The sequence below is a fragment of the Lissotriton helveticus genome, chromosome 7, assembly GCF_964261635.1.
Source record: "Lissotriton helveticus chromosome 7, aLisHel1.1, whole genome shotgun sequence".
NCBI classification, from domain to species: domain Eukaryota; kingdom Metazoa; phylum Chordata; class Amphibia; order Caudata; family Salamandridae; genus Lissotriton; species Lissotriton helveticus.
Genome location: NC_136068.1, coordinates 1,773,402,721 through 1,773,418,450, shown reverse-complemented (window position 1 = coordinate 1,773,418,450; position 15,730 = coordinate 1,773,402,721).

The following is a 15,730-nucleotide window of genomic DNA, read 5'->3' as shown; positions in this document are numbered from 1 at the left end:
CTTTAAAAGCGTTCTCCCTCCGTCTAGGAAAAAGACCCATATCAGAGATGTTAAAAATTTATAATGCAAAATGTATCAGCACGGCCATTTTTGGTGCAGGAGTCTGGGGAACAGCCAATGCTGAACAAATACAGAAAGTTGAAAACCTCTTTCTAAAATTTTTACTAGCAGTCCCTAAAACCACAACCACTTTCGGGTGCCACTTAGAACTTGGACTGGATCACGTTTCAGATCTCATCAAGATTCAACCAATCATGCTGTGGCGCAGAATTTGGGCAACAGATGAATGTCATCTCACCAGAGCAATCATTGAGGACTGTATGAAATTAGACTGTATGAATAAGATTAAGTGGCTAAGCTATGTAAAATCCTTCCTTGCGGATATCGGTCTCTCGAGGTTCTATGAAGAACCACAATCAGTAATAGACATAGCAAAGAAAGACTTAAAAAAGCTATGCCTATCACATTTAACTCAACTGCGATTGATGTCCGAAATAGGAAAGCCATCAGTCCAACACTGCCTTATGATACAACTGACTCCATCTATTCAACCGTATCTGCAGTATGACCTGACGCAATTTGAAAGGTTCCTTCTCACCCGCTTCAGGTTCAATCTTTTTCACATTATGGTTTCATTTCCGTCACAGAATATTTGGACACCCTATATGACACCGTGCCCCTGTGACGCTATTTCATCTCAGTCTACGATCCACGTTCTTTTCTTTTGCAACTTTTACACGCAACATCGCAAAAGGTGGATCATACCAATTTTAAAAGTCATGAAGATCCGTAGATGCCGCCCAGCGTACATGGCGCTGCAGTTTTTGGAAAACACCCTAGCGACGAAATCTGTTGCACACTATTTAAAACTGTGCCTTAGGCATCGCACAAACTTATGAAAACCATATGGCTACACCAAACACAGACTTCAAAGACAGTACAGTGTTCTCTGTGAGAGATCAATTTTTAATATATTATGAATTTAATGTTGTTAATAACTTTTATTCCTTTTTATTGTGCATATTTGTACTTTTATGGCTTTCATCATGAAAACCGAATAAAGTTCTTTTGAATTTGAATTTGAGCTGGGAATGGACTATATTACTGATAACATCAAAATCCAGCTCATCCTCTTATGGCACCGAGTTTGAGTTTGGACCACGGAGCAGTGTAACTTGACTCGCTCACTTATTATGGATTGCCTGGGCCTGGCCAATTGTAAAAAAATCCCCTGGCTGGCCTATGTGAGTAACTTTTTTAAGGATATAAATATGACTATGTATTTCGTTGAGCCCTCAACCTTACTAAGTATGTCAAGGAAAAACGTAAAAATGTTATGTTTATCACATTTGAGGGAACTTCGTATATCACAAGAAATTACTAAGATCTCCAATATCCAGATCCTAAGTGTTCAATCCACCTTAGGCATCCAACCCTACCTGAAATACCATCTGAATGCATATGAAAAATATCTCCTGACTCGGTTCCGTTTTAATATATTCCTTCGTATTGTCTCCTTTCCGAAAAAGCAAGATTGGTCAAAATCTAATATGAAGTGCCCATGTGATGATATCTCGGAACAATCCACAATCCATGTCACGCTTTTTTGCAGATTTTATGATTTACCTCGAAAGCGTTGGTTTATACCACTATTGTCATCTATGGGTTTGAGATCTTGGCGTCCTGCTTTTCTTGCCTTGCAATATTTAGACTCTGAATTTATTGCTAAATGTGTAGCTGGTTTCCTCAAAACTTGTATAAAATATCGGTGTAACTATGATTAATTTTTTTTTTTAATGCACTTGCACTTTATCTATACTCTGCATAATAACTTTGCCTGTTCTTAATTCTAAAATGTATTTTTCGTATGTAAATCTTGTTTTTGGTTTAATTCGTTATGCCGTCCCATTTTTATACATTGTCTATTGTAATGTACTTTTTATGGTTCCTAAAGAATTATGGAAACCGAATAAAAGATATATGACTGACTGACTGAATTAAAGGTAATAGTGCTTTTGCAATGAGAGATTACCATGAGATTTCTGTGTTAATAGTTAGGTAGCATAGGTAAGGTTATACACCTTAGGAGCAGAGTTTAAGTTAATGCCCTGAATAGAGCTACAAAATAATTGCCCAAGTTAGAATAAATGCCCAAATTCTTAAAAAGTCCTGATTCCCGATTCCAATGCCCAGAACATGAAGACTGGCAAAGCGTTACTACAAGGTAATGCGAAAGGGCAGTTGCTGGAGTGGTATGAGTATCAATAGGGTTGTGAAATATTGTTGTTAAACGTAAACTAATAGGAATTGGTAGAGAGATGTTTTAGTGTTTTGTGTAGGATAGGATTGTTGTTGTATTGAAGTTGAACGTGTAGGCCTAAGATCCCAGGAATTTACACATACAGGTGGGTCTCAGTGTGGCATAAGCTGAGGAAGATTGTCTGCTGTTACGCGGGTGCTGTGCATAAGACGTCATCGCCAGTGCCATTAGTGAAGGGAACTTTGTGTGATTGAAATGACTGTGAATGATGTAGTAGACCTTTTGCGCAAAGAATAAATGGTACTGATTCAGGTGAATCCTCGCTGGCTGAGATTTCACTTGGTGTGTGTGTGGATAATATTTTTTGAGTGAGAGAGATTCCATAATTTCTTTCAGTGGAGCAGACAAGAGTTGTTTTATATTTAAGGTATGTTTTGTGTTAAATTGTGTTGAGGAAGAATGAAGAAATTTTGATATTTACAGAATTGAATCAAAACATTGATTGAATTATTGCAGAAATGAAAATGTTCAAAGACTTTAAGAAATTGTTGTTAGGTAATGTAAAAAATTCAATTTTGGTTTGTGATGCTCCTGAGGGAATGCCTGCGCATATTATGTCTACAAATTTGGGACAACATTAATGTTTGTGGATTTACCAATGGTGCGAGATTACTAAGAAAGAGGGTCCTTTCAATTTTCCAAAATATGGTACTTTTGAATTGCAAAATATTGACAGACCATAGGAAATGTTATGTTAAATAAAGACACCATCTAGAGCAACACAATTTGAAGCCTTAAGCATGTGGGAAAAGACAGCAAGAGTCAAGAAAAGATAGTGCAAAAAGGTGAAGGATCAGATACAGGAGAAGGGAATTAAGGATGACAAAATGCCTCAAGTCAATCATGATTTAGGGTATGAAATATTTGATGCATTATTAACTGAGTGTCCACCACCTTATGGGGTCCCCACTACAGATACTGATAATAGTGTACCAGCAAGTACTACAGTGGCTACTGCTTCTGTTGAACCAAGAGAAATTCAAATTGAGAGAACTGTACAGACATTTCAGATTGCCCCACCGCCCGTTGATGCAATACTGACAGTGATAACTCCAGGTGTTACTGCTTAAATTGTGACGGACTCAGTAGAAATACTACAAACTGCACCTGCACAAACAGTGGCTAGAGATATTGTGAGTGTCCGAATTAATATGGTCCCAACTCAAAAAGCTCAAAGAGCTGTAGAAGGAGTAATTACATCAGGGATTATTTTAACATCTCAGAATTCACAGATTATTGAACGGAAACCACCCCAGACAGTCGAAGCATTGAAAGATGAGGTAAAAATTGTCTTTACAACACAAACAGCCCAGGAAAAAACAAATATATTTGAGAAGGGATTTTTGAGCCATGCTTTGAGGAAGCAGCAGAGATTAAAAAGAGAGAAAGCATGGTGGAACAAATTATCCTAGACCCCAATAAAGAGAGGCCACTTGATGTTTCAAATTTAAAAATTGAACATGAAGAAATTATCAGGGAATCCTTACATTTTGAAAGTTCGAACCAATATCAGGAAAAATAATTAATTTTCCTGTGTAAGGAAATTACAGTATGTGCAGTAACTACACTTGATAGACTGACCGATTTGCCTCAAAAATATGAAATTGAAGTTTCAGGAAGTTTTCCATTTCAGAAACGTTTCAAGGTACGGGTGGATGATGAAGCAATTGAGACAATGTGTTCTTCAGGAATGTGATTACGCATCACAGAAATTGTGAAATATATTTTTTTATAGAATGGTTTTGAGAAATTAGGAGACAAGTTGGCAAGGAAACATGAGAAGAAAAAGAAACCACCAGACGTAGCAAGGAAACTGTATAAGACAAGGAAACCACCAGGCCTCATTGAGGAATATAATATACAGGTTGAGGGAGAAGCTTTAGCTTACCCATTGAGAGAAATAGTGAGAGAAGTGCGTGTGCATGTACAATGGAACAAAGGTGAACTTGCAGCATTTGTAAACACATTCACAAAGTTGGGAGACAGGCTTGTGCTGTAGTACCCAAAAGTTGATGGATTTGTTGAGCTTTCAAAGGTGTTGTGGATTAATTTCAAAATGTTCCTTGATATTGCAATGCAAATTGAATTGTGGTCTGAATCTAAAGTTGTTGTGCAAGGGCCAAGGGATGAGGCAGTGAGAAATGCTTGCATTAATGCACCATTTTCTGTAGTTGTGGAGAAAAATGGAGCAGTGATTAGTTTTCTGAAGGCTAAGTGCCACCAAAAGATGTTAAACGGGTACAGAGTAAAGGAACCACACAAGAACTAAAAGAATGGGTTCATGAGTTTTGTGAAAGAGTGTGTCAAGAGTTTCATCAACACAGTAGGAGAGAATGCCCTGATGCCAGTGACATGAGATTCTTTGTGTTTCAGTTTGTTTTTGGATTAATGCCCTCTGGTCAGATCAGTGTACACTTACAGTAACATGTGATTTGTTGGCATAGAAAGTTTATAGATGGGATTCTGAAAGATGAAGGGTACTGTAGTGATGAAATGGAGTTTAAGGGAAAACTTATGATGGTTCAGAAAGAGTTTGCTCACAGAGGATTTCAGAATCAGTTGTTTGCAGGGAATGAAGGTGAGATACAAGGTGTTGTGCCATAAGCAGGAGTTAAAAGGGCTGAAGGAAGATTTGTGGGGAGATTTACTAAGTTTTTGCGCAGTGTTTCCGTCACAAAAGTGATGCAAAACGACGCAAAATCTACTTTTTTGTAATTTACTTTCCAGCACTAAACTTGTTCAGCGCTGGAAATAAAGTACAAGTATTGCGAAGTTTCTCATGCTAAAACCAATTTACTAAAAACAGTAAATTAGATTTAGAGTGAGAAAACTGTTCCTTATCCAATTTTGCATGCGTGCTGCACTGTGCAGCACGCATCCACAGTGGGAAAAGCTTTCCCTTGTGTCAAGCATAGTATTTTGTACAGGAAGGGTACCGTTCTGTACAAAACCTATGCTGAACTCATGCACACACTCTAGCGCTGCGGCGCTAAGGTGTGTGCACGGCGCAGGATAGCTGTAATCAGCACCCCGGTGCAAGGGAAAGAGGAGGAGATAGCCATATCTTTGAAGATATGGCGCTCTCCAACTCCCTCCCTGTCGCGCAACACAGCACAGCCTCACGGGGCCTGCTCAGCGTTGCGTGACTTTTTCGTAAATCTCCCTCCTGGTGTTTCATAAGCTAGAGGTTGAGGTGTTTTGGTTGGTAAAATTCAGGTATAGATGCAATGCTGAAGAAAGTCACCTTTTGCCAGCCATCTTTGTAACAGATTTGTCCATTGGAAGAGGAAGTGTAGACTTAAACCTGACTCAGTAAATGAAAATGTGCAACTACAGGGAGAAATGCAGATGCAAAAATGCGCCAGTTCAACAAATGCAAATGTCAATTCAGAAACAGGTACCAATGACACGGGTTCTCCAAGCCCAGATGCTCCCACAAAATATGGGAAACCCTAAAATGAATTTAAATCAGCTGTCCATAGCAAATATGAATTCTTTTCAGAAACAAAATCAGAACCCTTTTCAACATTTTGCTGCACTTGAAAATTAGAGTTTTAGCCCCAACATTTCTGGCATTACCAGATCCATTGTGAGAACAGTGGAAGTTCCAGACATACCCACGTAGGAAAGAATACCCAGGTTGTAGGAGTTCTAAACAGCCAGATGGCAAAACCAATTTTAAAGACGGTTGTAGTAAAAATAGGTTCATTTGAGAAGAGTTACCAATTTTATGTTTGTGACTCAAGCACTATAGACCTGACAGGAAAACATTTGTATTGCAAATTAAACAGCACAGATGATGTTGAATATCAGACTCCTGTTGAGGATGTACAGTTTAAAATGGCAAAAAAAGACATCTGTAGGATTGATTTCTGTAATGAAGTTGAAAATTACCCTCTGATTTGAAAGAAATAGTGAACCCAGAAGAATGGGATTTCACAGAGAAATATGTCTGATTAATAAAATGTGCAGAGCCAGTCTTAGTCAAATTCAAACCAGATAGCATGTATTCAAAAACATCACCATACATATTAATACAAGAGGTAGTTGCAAGAATTTCACCCATAATCAAAGATAAACTGAGTAAAGGATTTTTGAGGGGATTGATTGGCATTTCATGTAACCCTTTAATCACAGGTTTACAGAAACCTAATGAGAAATACAGAATAGTGCTGGAGATTAGTAGCATAATTGTTCCATATGCTGTCCTATGGCAATGAATCCAGCCAACATATTTTTTCACATTCCATGTACTGAAGAATGGCTAACTGTCATTGATTTTTGTCAGGTTTATATCACAGTGCCAGTACTAGAGGATAGTCAGGAGTACTGCCAAAAAGAAGATCAATATCTGGACCCATAATTGGAAAAGGAGCTAGAAAGGTGTCACCCAAGAGAGTGGGAGCAATTCACCAGATGAATCCATCTTGAACTCAGCGAGAAGTCAGGAGGATTTTGGGAATGGTTGACTGCTGTAGACAGTGGATACCAAACATTTCTTCAATGGCTAAGCCTTTAAGGAGGCTGACACAAGGATGTGTCTGATCCACTTCCACTGGACACCAATTGCACAAAAGGATTCCTAGAGTTGAAAGAGAAAATGTATTGCACCCCATAACTAGGGATACAAGAATATACACCAATTTCCAATGACATGGAGGGCTGCGCTCTCTCAGTGCCTGTTCAAAAACATGAAGATTCTCAAAAGTCTGTGAAGTATTCCCAACAACCCTTGACCCTAATGGCAAGGGAAATACCCAGCTGCCTTAAATTAGTAGCTGTGGTTGATGTCAGTCACAAAAGAGTGAGAATATAGTGGAAAGTCCAGTAACTGAAATGGTCCCTTACTTTATGGAGTTGCTACTGAATAATCTTTTGATCAAAACATGTCTAAATTCCCAGGGGTGGGAGAATGGGCATCATCCCTTCAGATGGCTACGGGGGGGATGAAGTATTTGGTAGTCTTTTTGTCCGATGTCCCGGCTGTATCCAGAGACCGTAATCTGACCCCGGTGTGGGATCGTACTAGGGAAGATATTAAGGTGTGGTCCTGTATGCCCTTAACGATCTACGGTAGGTCAGCCATCTTTAAGATGGTGGTGCTCCCTCGTCTCCTTTACCTATTGCAAAAACCATCCCTACCAGATTTCACCGTCATGGTTCCGGCAAGTCAACTCGGTGTTGGGAGGGTTCCTGTGGGTGGGGGGCGCGGTTAGGGTGGCCCTGCACACCTGTTTCCTATCCACATACACCGGTGGTCTAGCTACCTCAGATGTCCTCTCCTACTACCAGGCTGCACACCTGTTGGTCCTCAATGACTGGTGGTATGGGGATATGAGGGACCCAGCCTATGCGGTTGAGTGGCAGCTAATGGGCAACAAATCCCTACACACACTATTGTATTCCGTGCCGCTTCGGAGGATGCTTCCCCCGGCCACGCGAGTGGTATTTCACGTTTGGAGGCAGGCCCAGAGTAGGATGGGGTGGTGGAATGTCCTGACTCGGGAGACTCCTCTCTGGGGTAACGGGCGATTGCCTCAGCTGGCAGTTTTGCAGGGCTTTCAGGGATGGGATTCTATAGGTATCTTGGTCCTGGGTGACATGATGGCTGACCTGACACTTAAATCATTCCAAGATCTACAGGACGAATACGCGATGCCCAGATCTTAGTTTTTCAGATACTTGCAGTTCTGACACGCGCTGGAGCCTAGTCTGGAGGGCCTGGAATCCCTCCCTGATTTCAGCCCAATTGAAGCTAAGATCTTTATAGGGGAATTACCTGACCGCAAGATCTCTCGCATATACCAGACATTGATAATTCATTGTTCCGCAACTTTGCAGCGGCTCAAGACGGAATGGGAGAGGGATGTAGGGGAACTGGAGGAGGAGGACTGGGCGGAGGCATTAGCAAGTCCACGGGGAGCGCCAATAGCCACGCGCTTGATTCAATTCAAGTATTTACACCGAGTGTATTTTACCAGAGGGCGCTTGTGGAAGGCGGAATGATTGTATCCCCCAAGTGTCTTCAATGTGGGTCAGAGGAGGGTGCTTTCTTGCACACAGTCTGGAGTTGTCTCTCGTTGCACAGATTTTGGAGAGAGGTGTTCTCCTGTCTGTCAGAAGTGCTGGGATTGGAGCTTCCCCGCACGCCGCGCCTCGCCCTGTTGCATGTCATGGAGGGGGTTGGGGCAAAAGATATAAGCGACACCTCCTAGTGCTAGGTCTCACATTGGCAAAGAGGGACATTGCCAGGGCTTGGAAGGCGCCCCAGGCGCAGTCGCTGCCTGCATGGAGGAATGGGATAGATTTTTGTGTGGGACTCAAGCAGCCGTTCTTCATTGCCAGGGGGAGTCCCCGTAAACATTATAAGATTTGGAAGAGATGGGCGGATTACCGGGGACTGGATTTAGATCCGCCTCTGGAAGGGGATGGTCATTTGATGGCTTGATGGGTGTGTGGAAGCCGGACATTGATGGGTGGCTGATGGGCTCTATGTGTGATTCCGGAGAAGTACTAAATTTACTATTGGGGCGTGGGCGCAACGGGGGGGAGGAGGGAAGGGTTTGTTCAATTATGGTTTCTTCACGTATATAAAAGTCAACGTCATTTTTCATTGTAGAATTGATGAATGAAGCAGTCTCCGGGTTATGGAGCTATGCAGTGTTTATGTACCGTGACAAATAAAGTTAAAAAAAAACATGTCGAAATTCAAATGTATTGACTCTACTGCCAGCAAATTAAATTGTTAGTGAGAAAGCTGAACATGAATGTCTAGGTGTCATGAATCTATTCATGAAGCGAAGGTTAGACCCTAATGATGAATTTGTGTAAGATTATTTAATATCTATGGATTATGGAACATAGACCTAAAAATATAAGACAAGCTCTTGCAAATTGCACAGGACATATGACAGCCATTAGAGAGTACATGAGAAGGAGATATTGGTTTCTCTGTATAAGCCCTAGCTAAGAGACAGTCCGAACAGAATTACTGCACAGAATTCTGCTCTGAATTAACTTATGGAGTTACCCTCCAGGTGCCTCTTAGTGAGCAAGTGCTCCTGTTCTCTTTATTCTACATGTAGGAACACCCCCCCCATTTTATCAGGCAGTAATTCAATCCCCTAGAATGGCATGAGCCTTTGGCTGCCACAGCACCCAAGCCACTTTCCTCTTCTTTTCTGGCACGGTGTTGCATACAGCGCTCCGCCTCTGCCAAAATTAGCTTCCCCTTCCTTCCCCTAATAATCCCCTTCTCTTCACCTGCAGCACAGACAGAGGCTGCTGCACACATATACCACCTGCATAGAGAAGGTGGTAGATGTATTCCTTGCACCACACAGAATTGGGAATTCCCTATGGTTTTATGACTGGTAAATTCAGTGTCACATATAGAATTATAGATGGATAACAGTGAATTAGGGGATGCTTTTAACCAAGGGGTTCTGAGTGACATCAAAAGGAAAACAAGATTGAAGCTCGAGTTGTCTATAACCCTGGGTGAAGCACTACGCTACGCTCGAGTAGTTTGCGAAGTTTGCGCAACTTCGCACTACACGAGCTGCACGTAGCACAGTGCGAACACGCGTAGCGCAGTGTAGCGTAGTGCAGCGGTCATTTTTTGCTTGTTTGCGGTCCTCAATGTCATGTTCGCGACCGCGAGCAAGCAAAATGACATCCCAGCGAAACTCTCAAAGCGGGGAGGTCAGGTATCTCATTGTGAGTGGCCGTGCATGCTCGCGACAGCTCGTGATGAGAAACTACCAGTTCGCTTTGCGAAAGCTGCCGCTCGAGTAAAAATCTACTCGAGCGACAGAAAACTACAGCAATGATTGCACAGTGCCGGATGCTTGTTCGCACTGTGCAATCATTGAAAATGCATCTATGCTCTCGCTCAGAACCCCTAGGTGAAAAACATCCCCATAATTCACTTGTTAGCTATCTATAATTTTATGTTATGTATAACATTCAAAATCCCCTGCCCCTGCTTCCTACTTCTACGTAAGGGCAGAGGAGTCATGGAAAAAACATATATAACATGGCATCTACTCCTTGCCCCAAGTAAAAAAAAAATATCCCACCAGCAATCCTTAGCCAACCCGACCACCTTCCCTGCCTCCTTCTCCCTCCTGCATCTGTCCTTTCTGCTTTCTGTAAAAGCAGACAAGCAGAGCTGTGCTGACAGGCTCACAGAGCGGAAACTCTTTATGACTCAGAACAGTGAGTTATGATGTTTAAAAACTTAAATAAATATTGGAATGTTGGGAGCTCTATTGTAAACAATGGAGTGATCCATGATCGGTAGAATCCCGGACCTTCAACATTCCAGTGTTTGTTCACAGGAACAGCTGTGAATGACAAAGGCCTCATTGAGCCCAGGGGGATTTAAACCCCCTCGGGCTCCGTGACGCCGTTGTTTTATTTGTTAGAGCATTCTGCCCTGTAGTGGCATAATGTTCTCATAGCCTTGTAGCCCTCTGTAGCTGGGCTAAACAGGCACTAATGTCCCGCTCTCCCTTGTTGATGGCCGGTATAGCCCGCTACAGTGGACTAGAAAGCTACAGTGGCTTTCTACCAGAGCCATACATAACAATGTTATTGAGAGTACTTGAGTGGTGTTATTGCACAGTGACTTTGATACCGCTTGTATAAGTAGTTTAAATCTTATGGTAGTGTGCTCATGAACCTAAACTGGAGAGCCCACAGTTTTCCCCGGCAGAAGGAGAAAACCAATATAACCGATAAAACATTATAAAACAACATAACACAGGTACACCAGGCAGAGGAAAACACCATATAACCAACAAAATATAAAACAGCACAACATGTAACGTAATATGTCCCATCAGCACACTGGCCATGACATGACTGTACGATACACTTTTCGTTTATCTATTATAGAGAAAATTACCAGGGAGAAAGTCAACATCAAAAATAAAGCAATATAAAATGAGTGGCTTTACCCTGGCAGGCATCACACCTGTGAATATTGCTTCATTTTGATAACTCTATGAATGTTTCTTTCCGCCACACTTCACTGTTAAACGTAGTGTATCTCTGGTGGACTTTCAGTTCTGATTTAAACTATTTGTAGATATCAGAAAGGACGTTTGAAGAAAAAAATTATCTGCCAGTTTTACTAAAACTTTGACCTAACTTGATTATTCCCTCACTTGTTATGCCCCAGCCAGAACGTCATTGAGTTCAAGTTACAAAATAGAAATGTTTTGACATAAGACACACCTCAAACAAGTTTCGCGCAGCCAAAATAAATAGCTGTAGTTAGTAAACAAATGTGTTCCATGTTTAATTAAAATTGACAACTGATTGCACAGGGTAGACCTTTGAACAGTCTTGCACAACAAACAGATCAAAGGCAGTATACTTTACAATACTACAAAAAACATTGGTTCACTGTGTTCGTCTTTAAATAAGTACTGACAAATTTGTGGGGCCATAAATCATCCAGATTGGGCTAAATGCGACATGTAATACAGCCTGGCCAACATCTTTGTATTTATTTATTCATCTTTAGTCATTAATACATTTAAATTGAATCCTTTATTCAATACTCACAATCAAGTGTTTATAGGAAAGTGATCTCAGTGAGCATGCGACTGGGCGGAGGAAAGTATATGAATGGTCATTTAGTTTAGCTGTTATGTTAAGGGTATTTGTAGAGTGCACGACTCACCCAGGGGGGGTATCCTGGCACTGATGTATGGGAGTCATCAGCAGTTTCTCTCTTTTAGTCTTAAGGTCACCATCAAGACCAGCAATCAATTAAAACTATTCATAGGACCTCATTGGTACATGGAGTGAATGAATTGTAAAGGATGGACATGGGACAAGGGAAACTTGCAAGACTGGAGGAGTTTGGTCATAGCAGTGGGCACATTATTTCACCTGGAATTCCATATATCACTGCAAGGAAAATGTTAATGTGGAGAAAAAGCAGTTCATCCCTGAGTTGACTAGATCTTCTAAAATTGTGAAACAGTTCACGCTAGCAACTGGCAAGAAAATAAAACAGGTCGCTGGCCTGAACTGTTTCACAACTTGCCTGGTTTCCAACAGCAGAGCTATCTGAAACAGTTAGCCATCAGCCACAGAGCCACCATCTAATAATCTATGGAATATTCTCCCTTTTCAGGGTAGGCCTACAGCTATTTAAAGTTCATGTTTCCTGCTGGGTGCCAGGATGTGACGCATGGAAGGCAGGCAGGGTGATAAAGGTCTAGGGCAAGGTGGTAAAGCAGCAGAGATCTCTCAGACAAAGATGTATATAGATATATTGCTCTCAGAAAACATAACACCCTCTCAAAGATGACCACCTGCTTGAGTGGTTTGTTGATGAGAGTTTGACATTGCACGCATGCCTCCTTTTCCAGAAAGCGCTCCTGCCTTGTCGACTAGAGAACTTTTGACACAAATAGCCCAACAGAGAGACTGGGAACAGAAATTGCCTAAATGGTCCCCTGGATGTATAGCTGGAGTTTTCTTTTTAATGGGATATATGCCAATGCCTATGTGGCATTGAGGAGTACAAAGCCAAGTTCTTCCAGCTTAGTTCTAGTCTCCTGTCCCACTGATCTTCTCAGTGTCTAAGTTATAAGATTAGTATATTTTCCAGAGTAAGTCAGACCCGGAAATAAAATGTCAACAACATGCTTGCTTAATCCTGGATTCTTTACATTGGTGCTTGATGAAATTCATGGTTTCAAAAAAGCCTTCCTCCATGTTTGCACTGGTGTACAGAAGCTCTCTTAAGATAACATATACAATCAATAATTGATGGCTTGAATTTGACAGTAGGGTTGAAAAACGTTTTAACTCACTATCCATTAATATGTGTTTTCCTACAAGCCAGATTGCTTTAAAGGCATGACCAGACAAGCTCCATGAACTATAGATGGAAGAGTATGGAGCATGGAAGCACATTTGGCCTTGTAATATATACGCTACCAATGGCAGGGCAAGATACCACCAGGAGAACTTTGACACATCTTCAGTCCTTAGTTTCGAATAGTTGCAACACACAGAAGTCTCCAAACCTCTGTGTCTTGGGCATCAGAATTCTTGGTTCCATTCAATTCTCTTGCATCATCAGTTCCCATACCTAGATGGTGAGGATCTCAAAATACAATATGACTGGATTGTGTGGTGGAGCACAGAATAGTGTGCTAAAGAAACAAGCTCATCATAATGTAACTTGCGCATAGTTGTTTACTACGTATTCTCCCCAAAGCGGGTATGTTGCCATACAGGGTGTGGTTTGCTGGTACAATTGCTTATTGCAATGGGTATGGATTCTCCAATATATGATCTAATGGTATGATGGCAAGCTCATGCCAAAACTGTTTACCTGGGAAGGCCTGCAAAGTCTCCCAAAAGGGACTTAAGTAGTAAAAGAACGTTAGAGGCTTGACTCCCTTCAGGTAGTAGACTCTCCACTGGTTGTCCATATCCCAATGCATTGGATTCAAGAGGCCCCCCTCACTCATGGTTGTCTTTACCTTTTGGACACCCGGTTCCTTCAAAACAGACTTATTGTCGACCTACAAATGCAAAGGCTTCCTTTGATAGGTTTGATAATCCCTCATTAAGGTTAACCCCTTTCAGAGGGAGGTGTTTGCATTCTCCATTTAAGCTTCTGAACCGTGGAACTCTTCTCCTCAATGCTCACCTTCTGTCAAACCCTCTTGGCTTAAGAAACATGATACAATTGTTGCTTTTTTGCAAATTATCTTTTTGCCTCTGACTTTATTTTTACAATTAGCTTTACAAACATTCTCCGTTGTCAAGACAGTTCTACGGGGTCCTTAAGAGCTATTAGGGAGGAGCCTTAGCTTACAGTTTTTCTTGTTTGTATCATTGAAATGTAGTCAACCAGATTTGAACCAAAAGAGTTATTAGTCCCCCCAGTCACATGTTTTTCCACTGTCCTTGACCCCAAACGCATTAAATACTGTTACAAATTCACAAAATTTCCAGGTACCCCCTCTTCTAGCTCTTGCTTTCATGAGGAAGTGAGTTCAAACAGACAAGGCTTAATACTGGAGAGTGCTGAGGGGTAAAAGGCTTAGTTCAGTCAGCACTTAGTGGTTTGTTTTAATTGTTTATTTTGGAACACCACAGTGGTTGGTGGAGGCAAACTGTTGCCATAGTCGCCCTGTGCAGTGCTTAGAAGCACATTATAGAGGGAACTCCAAAAAATGGGTCTACCAGTGAGCCACAGGGTCAGCTGACTGATCTGTTTACATAGATCTTGGTGTCAGGAAGGATGTGTTCTTGCACCAACCCTGTTCTTCCTCTTTGTAAATGGGATAGTTGATCGTCTGGCTAGGGATGGGTGTGACTCGCGAAAAGTGTGGGGTCGTTGGGTGCCCGCCCTACTCTTTGCAGACGATACGCTTCTGTTATCAAAATCTCCCTGGGGACTGCAGCAGTTGCTAAATGATTTCACTGCATTTTGTGGGGAGCAGGGGTTTGAGCTTAATAGTTCTAACACAAATGTTATGGTGTTTAGCCCAGCACACAAATAGAAAATGGGGAGATTGTAGATGCATGTTGGTAATACTCAAATTGAGCAGGTAGCTAGTTTTGATTATTTGGGCATAAGATTATCGTCAAATCTTAGCGGGAACCTACAAATCTAAAAAGCATATGTATCTTTATCATATCAAGTTGCTAATATCGTGAAACTTCAAAGGAAGACCTTCACAAAGAGGGTTGCCCTGGCCCTAGAGGTATATAATTTGAAGGTACTAGGAACGGTCTTATATGGCTCGGAAATCTGGGGCTGTGTGGATATTAAATTATTGGAAACAGCCAAACACAAGCTCATAAGATCCTTATTGGGTCTCCCAATGAGTACCCCTCTGGTCGCAGTTTATCTAGAACTGGCACAAAATAAATTAAAAGAAAAGTTTGAGTGCAGCATTCTCTCCTATTGGCACAGGTTTGGTCTTCCCCAGCTCGGGAATCATACAAGGAGAGTCTTAGAGAGTTATTGATGCCAGGGAAGGCTATGAAAATCCCATGTTTCAAATTTGTGGAAAATATTTTGGGAAGCCTGGGCTTGGAGAAATTGTGGCCAAACCCAAAGCCAATCTAAAAAGCATTTATTGGGAAGCAATTGCAGTACAAAGGGTTTCTGGAAATACTTGCAGGCTAACTTGGGAATTTTGGGATTTCAAACCCCTCCTATGATACCAGCCTACCATAGATGAAATAGTACTGATGTGGGCATGTAAACTGTATATACCTTGGAGATGTAAGTCATTACTGACAAAGGCTTTTTGTAGCAAGTGGTCAGAGGTAGCAGTTAAAGATGATTTATGTCCTGTGTGTCTGGGAGACTCAGAGATGTCGATTCATATATTTGTCTTCTGTCCAGCTTATGTTCGC